This window comes from Bidens hawaiensis, unplaced genomic scaffold (genome assembly GCF_021521415.1).
Source record: "Bidens hawaiensis isolate Kalapana, Puna unplaced genomic scaffold, B.hawaiensis_p1.1 tig00000237_1, whole genome shotgun sequence".
NCBI lineage: Eukaryota > Viridiplantae > Streptophyta > Magnoliopsida > Asterales > Asteraceae > Bidens > Bidens hawaiensis.
This window is the reverse complement of record NW_027491021.1, coordinates 3,926,860-3,937,941: the sequence shown is the minus strand read 5'-3', so window position 1 is coordinate 3,937,941 and position 11,082 is coordinate 3,926,860. Positions and strand designations below refer to the sequence as shown.

The 11,082-nt window shown below is 37.0% G+C and overlaps 1 pseudogene; it reads left to right on the top strand.

The window, feature by feature from the left end:
* The first annotated feature begins 698 nt into the window (after positions 1–698).
* LOC143615345 (putative polyamine transporter At1g31830 pseudogene) lies at positions 699–2,497 on the top strand (annotated as a pseudogene).
* The last annotated feature ends 8,585 nt before the right edge of the window (positions 2,498–11,082 follow it).

The window sequence follows — 11,082 nt, the reverse complement described above, 5'->3', positions numbered from 1 at the left end:
AGTTGTAAATCTTGTTAAAGTTCAAATCTTTTTGTGCTCTTGCATTTTGACCTCATTTACAAGTATATCTTCAGTCTTGGTCAAGTTTGGTAAATTGGTTAATTCTAATCCTTGTGTTGACTGGTAAACAATGCTATCATTATTAATTAATAAGAATTCTTGATGAACAATATTGAGACAATTAGCAAAAACAAGATATCATAAGTGAAGAATATATTTCTTTTACAGTGATAATCGTGTTAAAGTTCCAATCTTTTTGTGATTTTGCAGCTTGAATTTGCATTTTAACCTCATTTACAAGTATGTCTTCAATCTTGGTGAAGTTTGGTCAATTCTAATCCTCGTCTTGACTCGTCAACCATGCTTCACTTTTCTTTACTAATTAACAAGAATTCTTGATGAACAATATTGGGACAATTGTCAAAATAAGACAATGATAACAAAGAGTATAGTTATTTACTTCTTTTATAGTCATAACCTTGTTAAGTTCTTGTATCTTGTTAAATTTCAAATCTTTTTGCGATCTTGCAGCTTAATTTGTATCTTGACCTCATTTACAAGTATATCTTTAATCTTGATCAAGTTTCGTAAATTGGTCAATTCTAATCCTTGTGTTAACTGGTCAACCATGACTGGACAATTGGCAAAACAAGACAATAATAAAGAAGAATATAGTTCTTTTACAGTTATAATCAGTTTCAATCTTTTTTATATTTTAGCAGCTTAAATTTGCATTTTGACCTCATTTAACTAAATGCAGAAATTGAGGATCACAAGTAATAAACAGGCATCAATTCCCATGGGAGGATACAATGTACAATATTCAGGAATCAATGAGCAACATTCTCCCAGAGGAAACTCCAGTCAAAGTATCAAAAAAATCTCCATTTTACCCCTCATTTTCCTCATATTCTATGAGGTATCTGGAGGCCCCTTTGGTGTCGAGGATAGCGTTAAAGCAGCGGGCCCGCTTTTAGCCCTTATTGGGTTCTTAGTCTTCCCTTTTATATGGAGTGTACCCGAAGCGTTAATAACGGCTGAAATGGGCACAATGTTCCCTGAAGATGGCGGTTATGTAGTTTGGGTGTCGTCCGCTTTAGGCCCGTATTGGGGGTTTCAACAAGGTTGGATGAAATGGCTTAGCGGGGTCATTGATAACGCGTTATACCCGGTTATGTTTGTCGACTATCTAAAATCGAGTTTCCCGGCTTTAGGTGATGGGTATCCTCGGATCCTAGCGGTAATCGTGTTGACCATTAGTTTGACTTACATGAACTTCCGGGGTATGACGATTGTCGGGTGGGTTGCGGTTCTTTTAGGCGTCTTTTCGATCCTTCCATTTATTATTATGGGTTTTGTCTCGGTTCCCAAAATCGAGCCTTCACGGTGGCTCGTGGTGGACTTGCATACGGTAAATTGGAACTTGTACTTAAACACATTATTTTGGAATCTGAACTATTGGGACTCGATAAGCACGTTAGCGGGTGAGGTGGATAACCCGAAAAAGACACTCCCGAAGGCTTTGTTTTACGCGTTAATACTTGTTGTTTGCGGCTACTTTTTCCCTCTTCTTGTCGGGACAGGGGCGGTCCCGCTCCACCGTGACGTTTGGACCGAAGGGTATTTTTCAGAAATTGCTAAAATAGTCGGTGGCGTGTGGTTGAGATGGTGGGTCCAGGCAGGGGCCGCCATGTCAAACATGGGAATGTTTGTAACTGAAATGAGTAGCGACTCGTTTCAGCTTTTGGGCATGGCAGAGCGTGGTATGCTTCCCGAGTTTTTCGCGAAAAGATCACGGTACGGGACCCCGGTGATCGGGATATTATTTTCAGCTTCGGGCGTGGTGTTGCTCTCACAATTGACTTTTCAAGAGATCGTGGCGGCGGAGAACTTTTTATACTGTTTTGGGATGATTTTGGAGTTTATTGCTTTTGTGAGGTTGAGAATGAAGTGGCCTGCTGTGAGCCGGCCTTATAAGATACCGGTTGGAACCGTGGGTGCAGTTGTTATGTGTGTGCCTCCAACTATATTGATTTGTGTGGTTTTGTCTTTGTCGACGGTTAAGGTTATGGTGATAAGTGTTTTTGCTATAGTTATTGGGCTCGTTTTGCAGCCGTTTTTGAAGTATGTGGAGAAGAAAAGATGGGTTAAGTTCTCGACTAGTGAGGATCTACCGGACCTGCATGATGGTCATGAGGATGACGAGTCGTTGGTGTCTTCGTGAGTGGTATGTGTGCCTTAGAGCTTGTTTATAGTTTGTGTTATGATGACAAAATCTATGTTTTTTGGTGGAGGGTTAGTGGTCATTTTGTTGAAAGCAAAAGCGATAACTATGCTGCTAAACTTGTACATCTATGTGACTGATGACTATGATTGCGAACAAGTCTAACTGAGCTCTAGCTTGTGGCGGTGTCTCGATGGCTGGCTCGGTTTGTGAAAGATTTAAGCTTCTAGAGGTGTAAACTTTGGTCCATTTACTTAACATGGGTCGATTGAACTTGTATTTAATATGATTTCAAAGTTATAAACTTAGCTAAAACGATTTTTTATTTTATTTTATAAAAGTAGGTATATTTAGGTATGTATTCAATTGGGGCTGACATTTTTCTTTAATCACAAATAGGGTAGTAGTGTTGATATCGACGAATAAGTATTTGTTTGTAGGTGTGTAAGTGAACGGCGAGAGAATGTAAAAGGAATGTCAGATTAAAAACCTTGATTCCACTTAGACGGGTCGCTATGGGGCGTCGTTGGGCACTCAACACCACCAAGGGGCGCCCTTGGTGGTGGGGCGCGGTGCTGCCTGGCGTGGTTGCTTGGTGAATGTGGGTCCCCACCCTCAACCTGACCATCCTCTTCCTCTTTACCCTCAACAAACTTTCACCAGAGCCCTTTTTCCGGTAGCCGAAATCACGTCCTTTTTCTGGCAGCCGAAGGGAGGGAGGTTTTTTCAGCCGTAATCACGTCCTTTTCCACCGGCTGAGAACCCCACTTTCTCGCAGTCGGAATCACGTCCTTTTTCAGCTGTACTCCGCCGCCGGAGCTCCTGGTTCTCCGACTTGACTGGTAGATCCGTTTTGCCGGTGATCTTCATGTTGCTAGTGTTATTTTTTAAACATATTATGAGGTTTTGTGGTTATAAAAAAAAAATTAAAGGGGCTTCGAAGCCCCTCACCATAGAGGAGCATCTTTAGGGTAGGGCTTTGAAGCCCCCAGTGCCCACGTGGCGCTGACGTGGCAGGAGAAGGGGTTTCGAAGCCCCTCACCATAGAAGATGGTTTTAATATCTATAATATATACAAACGAAACCAAAAAAAATCCTACGTGTCGAGATGTGGTTGCTCCCCATTTTTTTGGAGTCACCAGATTTGCTTGATTTTTAAATGAAGGCTTCTCATGGATTTGATCCGAATTCACGGGTATGGATCTCATCAAACCCAGATATTTCTTAAACGAGTTATAACATCTCATTAACTTAAAAACTAATCTCATCAAATATTTGATATATAATTCTTATAAAGTAGGAATATACTAAAAATTAATATATGATTTATTTAAAAAAAAAGATATATATGTTATGATATTAGCCTTAACTATAACAAGATTATTAGAGTAATATGTAAACTTGTAGTTAACAAGAAACAAGGGAATAAGAAAATGTGAGAATATGAATTTACTGGATGCATTTACTCGTTCTAGATACATGGTATTTATAATATCAAAACACTATTTAGAAGCACTATTTAGGAGGACAAGATTATATCATTGGTTTGATAAATGAAAAGGTGACATTCAAAACGTCGGTGGTTCACAACACTCCACCTTGGATGACACATTTTCAAAACTTCGGGGTCTTGAAGTACTGCCTCATTAAAAACCTTGCTAAAGAAAAACCCAATGGGAAAAAACCTTAGCTAAAGGAAAACGAGTGCAGTATATAGCTCCCCCTCAAGTTGCAGATCGTTACATCGTCTGTATATGGCGCATGCCATTATCATGGACATGTTTTCTGAATGTTGCTGTGGGAAGTGCTTTTGTGAAAAGATCAGCTGAGTTGTTGCTGGACTGGACAAATCTCATCTCAACCTGATTGTCTTTAATAAGGTCCCGAGTATACTCAAAATATCTTGGTGGTATATGCTTTGTTCTGTCACTTTTGATATACCCTTCCTTCATTTGCGAGACACAAGCTGCATTATCTTCATAGATAGGAGTTGAATTCGATCATTCTGTAGTCCACAAGAAACCAATATGTGTCGTGACATAGATCTTAACCATACGCATTCTCTTGAAGCTTCATGCAATGCAATGACTTCATCATGATTTGAAGATGTTGCAATGAGTGTTTGTTTCTGAGAACGCCATGAAATCGCACTTCCTCCATTCTTATATATGTATCCAGTTTGAGATTTTGCTTTATGGGGATCAGATAAATAACCTGCATCTGCATAACCAACTAACCCTTCTTTTGAATCGTTAGGATAAAATAAACCTAAATCAGCAGTTCCTTTTAGATACCGAAAAATATGTTTAATGCCATTCCAATGTCTTTTAGTTGGGGATGAACTGAATCTTGTCAATAAATTAACTGCAAAAGAAATGTCAGGTCTTGTACAGTTAGTAAGATACATAAGTGCTCCAATTGCACTGAGGTATGGTACTTCAGGACCAAGAATCTTCTCATTATCTTCGCAAGGACGAAATGGATCATTGTCAACATTGAGTGATCTAACAACCATTGGCGTGCTTAAAGGATTTACTTTGTTCATATTGAAACGCTTTAAGAGTTTCTCAGTATAAGTTGACTGATGCACAAGTATCCCATTATGCATATGTTCAATTTGTAAACCAAGACAATATTTCGTTTATCCAAGGTCTTTCATTTCAAATTCTTTTTTTAAAAGAGCAACCGCTTCATTAATTTCTTTTTGTGTCCCAATTAAATTGAGATCATCAACATACACAGCTATGATCACTTATCCTGATGTTGTCTTCTTGATGGAGACGCATGGACAAATAATATTATTTGTGAATCCTTTGCTTATCAAATAATCACTCAAACGATTGTACCACATCCTTCCAGATTGTTTCATTCCATACAAGGATCTTTGTAACTTGATGGAATACATGTCCTTAGGCTTTGAGCTTAATGCTTCGGGGAGTTAAAATCCTTCGGGAATTTTCATATAGATGTCACTGTCTAATGATCCATACAAGTAAGCTGTGACAACATCCATAAGATGCATCTCTAAATTTTTAGAGAATGCTAAGCTGATTAAATATCTAAACGTAATAGCATCCATAACAGGAGAATACGTTACTTCATATTCAATTCCTGACCTCTAAGAAAAACCTTGAGCTACAAGTCTTGCTTTATATCTTGTAACCTCCTTTTTCTCATTTCATTTTCTCACAAAAACCCTATATCCAACAGGTTTTATTGACTTTGGTGTAATGACAATAGGTCCAAAAACCTTTCGATTGTTTAGTGAGTTTAATTCAGCTTGCATGGCATCTTTCCATTTGTTCCAATCTTGTCGGTTTTTACAATCATTTACATATTTTGGTTCAGGTTCATCATTTTCTTCCATGATATCACTTGCCACAGAATAAGAAAATATATCATCAATATTTTCCATTTCATCTCGATCCCACATTATATGTGATTGACTATAGTTGATTGACAATTACTTATTGGAATCATTTATTTCTTCCTGAGGGAATGTTATATTATTTATTCTTTCCTGATGGAAGGTTTTGTCAATCGTTCCTTCCTTAGGGCCAGTATCCTTTTCAGAGCCCTTTCTTTTTCGAGGATTTTTATCCTTTGAACCGACTGGCCTTCCATGTTTTAAACGTTTTTGGGATTCATGAGGTGCATTATTATGGTTTTGCTTGCTTGGAATCTCAACTCGAGCTGGAGCATTAGCAGCTGGTATATGAGATTTAGTGACCCTGTTTATATCAGTAAATGCATCAGGTAACTGATTGGCAGTTTCTTGTAGATGTATTATTTTTTGAACCTCTATCTCACTTTGTTTTGATCTTGGGTCTAGGTGTAATAATGATGGCACACACCATGATATATCTCTTTCTTGTTTTTTCATTTCTCCCCCTAATGCCGGGAATATTGTCTTGTTAAAATGACAATCAGCAAAACGTGCTGTAAATACATCACCTATTAAAGGTTTAAAGTATCTTATGATGGAAGATGTTTCATATCCAACATATATTCCCAACCTTCTTTGGGGACCCATTTTTGTGCGTTGCGGTGGTGCAATAGGAACATACACAGCACACCCAAAAATTCTAAGGTGAGAGATGTTTGGCTCATTTACGGAAACAAGTTGTGTGGGAGAGTATTTATGATTCGCACTTGGTCTCACACGAATTAAGGATGTCACACCCCCACCTTAGGGCCTAGGCGTGTGACAAATAGTTGGTACCTGTTTTGAAAATATATCAGAGTTTTAGCGGAAGTCTTTAGTTTATAAAATATTAATTTATATTTTGAAACATTAGTTCATTTGTAAAATATAATAAAATATATGATTTAATAGAAAGCTTCTCGAATAATAAAAATTCGAGGGTTTAACTTATAACCCTTGTTTGATTTATAAAACTTGTTTAAATATTGTTTACAATATTTTAATATTTAAAAACTGAGTCATCTCTACCTTGTGAGCATCTATCTTCTTGGATGGCTAAAATTTCCCTGCTACCTGTGCTAACTTTATTTCCTGTGACATTGGGAAAAAAATACGTCAGTGATATGTTGGTTAATCGTTGACTCTAAAAACATTTTTATAAATCTTTCTTTGACTGACAAGATAGTTTTCATGACACAATCTCAGCAGAAACGTCTATTATTTCTGGGACTTTGCCACTGCCATACACACACAATTACGGTTCTCAGGGAATTGACACCCTTTGGAGAACTTTTATTATGACTTCTAGTCTGTGGCCATGTAGCCTTGACTGATAGACTAGATTGATTATGTTTGGATCCAGACACATGTGTACTCGGTCTGAGTTGTTTTTATTCTCTATCTTGTATTTTAATAGGGATCACGTAATCCCATAAATCTTTATTTGACTGTCTTTGTTTAAGATAAACAACCCGTTTATCTTGACTGAAAAAGGTTTAACGTATTCACCTGTGACTGTCTGTTCTGAATGATGTGGTGATCTCGTTTGAAAACCTTTGTGAATGAATGAATGAATGATTGATTGAATGATTGAATGATTGACCTATAATAAAATAGGTTTATGTATATACCCGGATCGTCTCTTAATCCAGCTACAGACCTTTAGTCTGGTTTTTGATAGCTTAAACCTTGATTTGAATGAAATATTTTTGATATGAAATCTTTCTCTTTATTTGCTAACCATGCACTATGTTTCTTCTTCAAGAAGAAATGTCTATGATCAACAACTCCTCGACACGCAAATCAAGGCAAAGATCATGGGTCGCCGGATCGTGCACGTACTTCGAGGCAGAATGTCGGGTCGTCTCGGGTCGACACGGTTTACAAGTTCTTCACGCGTTACGAGGTTGGCACGCAAAACGAGGTGCGCCGGTCGTCGAGATTGTCGGCACGAACTTCGAAGTGTCGTCGGTATATGGTACGGATTACGAGGTTATGATTGTCGGGTCGGTGGCACGGAAACCGAGGTAGAGAGAGAAAGTATTTCTAGAGAGAGAGAGTGGAGTGGTGTGAATGAAATGAGCCATGAGACCTCCTATTTATAGCTGAAATCTGGTTCCATCGCGATACGCGATGGAACCTTTCTTTTGGTCATCGCGTATCGCGATGACAAGTGTTACTCAGAGTGTGCCACGTGGCGGACACGTGTCACTTTCTTAAACACCCTTTGCCATGTGTTGAGACGTGGCGGACACGTGTCACTCTCTTAAACACCCTCTGCCACGTGTTGACACATGGCGTACACGTGTCATTTTCTAAGACACCTTCTGCCACGTGTTGACACGTGGCGTACACGTGTCACTTTCATATTATCCTAGTCATCGCGTATCGCGATGGCTTAATGTCTTGGGTCATAGCGTATCGCGACGCCGTCCTTTTTGGATTTCTGTAACGTTCCCATCGCGTATCGCGATGTCTTCTTGGCTATGCCCATTGCGTATCGCGATGGGTTAATATATATATATATACATATATATTTAAAATTTTAACCCCTTTACTTCTTTTAACTTGTCATATTTGGGTCAAAATTTTGGGGATGTCACATCCTCCCCACCTTGGAATGAATCTCGTCCTCGAGATTCGTTGTATGTGATTCCTTGCTTATCGATTTGTTATCAGTCTCTTTATAATCTGCTACTTGAGCTTATCTTAAATTCTTTTATATATTTGAAATGATATGTTGTTAACTCACATCTTTGGATGATGTATTCAGTCAATAGTTCAGAATATCATAAGTAATTGTAAATTGCTAAGTACAGTGGCCATTTGTGTTTAACTATTTACCTTACCTTTTGTATTCTAAACATTTACTGATGTTAACAAGATTGCTTCTTGGATTCAGTCTATCGAATCCTTTTAACTTACTCATCTTGATACATTGCAAGATATTCATACTTGAGTAATGATATTCCTTTACTTATTCTTTCCGTTTAGTTCTATCAATTATATTCTTGAACTTTAAATGTTCGGATAACTGATTTTCCTTGAGTAGACATGTTCTTATGTCTTAGTTTAATTCATTCGTTTCATCTTTAGTTCATTTTTCTATAGATGATGAAGTATAATATAGTCTAAATTTAACTATCTCTTTTCATAGGTATTAGCATTCTTATGTAAAGACACGATCTGTATGCTAATATTTTTCTTTATATACATTAGGGATTTAAATACCCTTATATGATTACAAAATTTCTCGTTTAAAACGAGATTACAAACACTTTACAAGAGCTAACTAAACTATTAGTTATTTCTAATGCCTTTAGATCTTGACTTTCGTTGGCATACTCTTGTCTACTTCTATTCTTGGTTGGATGCATCTTGTATATTTAACATATTAGCCTTTCCTTTCTTATCACCACTTCCAATAATGTTGTTTGTCTTATTCGGACATTCTGAGCTGAAGTGTCCGTTTTCTCCACAGCTAAAACATACAGCTGTTTTCCTTTTGCAATCGTCTTCCGAATGACCGAGTTTATTGCAAAAGTTGCATGTTATTAATGGAATATTTTTGGAGAAGTTTGTTGGTATTAAACATTTCCCGTGATGTCTCTGGCCACAGCTTTGGCAGATTGGTCTTGTATATTTAAAAGACCCTTCCTCCTTTCCTTTGCTTTTCTTTGTTTTCTTTTCCTCGATTTCTTCTCTCTTTCCTTTGTCATTCTTATCCTCTTCTTGATTTTTGATAAGACCGTTCATAAGATAACCGGCTAATTCCATGGCTAAATCAGCGGTTTGAGGAAAATGAGATCTTACCATATCTCTAATTTCCCGAGGTAAACCTTAAATGTAGCGGGTTACTTTGTTGGATTCGGGTATTACCAAATGTGGTACCAATCTACAATACTCATGAAACTTAGTATTGTATTCTCTGAGATTAGTGCCTTCCACCTTGAGGTTCAAAAACTTAGTTTGAATAAGATCGATTTCATGCATGGGAGAGAACTTTCGTAACACCAGTACTTTGAATTCTTCCCACTTCAATTGGTACATAGTTTCTCTACCCTTTGACATGATCAGTGTATTCCACCATTCCAAAGCCTCACCTTTAAAGTATTGAGAGGAGTATTGAATCTTTTGGATATCAGTACAATTGCTGATGATAACAATGGACTCGATTTCTTCAAGCCATCGTACAGCTGATATGGCACCTTTATCACCATAGAATTCTTTTGATCCAAATTCCTTGAAGTTCTTAAAACTACTGCCTTGAATTACTAGTTGTTTCTTGAATTTATGATTAAATTTGCTCTCAGCGTTGGAGCTATGAACACTTTCTTCATGATGAGAAGGTTTTCGATATGGATGACTTTTAGAAGATTTATTTGAATGCTCTATTTTATGTTTGTGTGACCCTTATTTCATTGCATCGATGAAGGGAGTCATTGCATTATGAATCATGTCTTGGATTTTGACTAGATACTGCTCAGGAATCTCTTGTGCAGGTTTTGTTATATCCTTGTTGCTTCTATGAGTTGAAGCTTCATCATCATTCCCTTGATTGTTTGGATTCGACATTCTGAAACAGAATAGATTTTAGTTTGAATGAAATTCTTTATTTATATACTAATGATTGAATGTTTACAACGGATGTGTGACATTTGATGTTAGTGCAAAAGATTGATTCGTTTATGAAATGTTTAATTAAGCTTATCGCATTTCGAGAGGATTCTTTCTAATCTTTCTTGATATTGTTCGTCTTGTAATGACACAATCTAATTGTTTATTCTTTATTTGAGAATTTGATATTTAGGATAATCGTATGAAATGATAATTATTTTATATTATTTTCCAAGTATTTTGACGATGATAGTCGATGGGGTTCTTGAGAGGCATCAATACTTTCTAGTTGTGTATTCTTGAAATGACTTGAGATTAATCATCTGTTAAACTTTGTCCACCTGGACCTTTCCTTTATTTTCTAGCTATTCCTCTCTTACTTCCAGAGGTACTTGGAAGAATTATCTTGAGAGTTTGTGCAATCTTTTCTTGACATGATTATTTAAAAGATACATTACAAATTTCGAGGAAATATAAATACATCTCTTTATTTATGTTGTTACAAGATTGCACGACATTTATTACCATTTTTTATAACTACTAAGATTTTTATTTCTTCCATCGAATAATTAGCTTCTTGATCTTGTTGTCCTTGGTGCTTTCTCCTTTCTCTTTTTCTTTTCGCCTTTCCTCAGCATCCATTTCATCCTTCAGCATTGTTTCAGCTATTTTAGTGACATTGATTTCATAATGAGTTGAATCATCTTCAATGTCATACATTTCCATGTCTTGACGTTCACCATCAGTGTGGGTAAAGCATAGATCTTTCATTGTTGAATAATATTCCTGTCCCTGAGGATTTTCTTTTGAATAAATC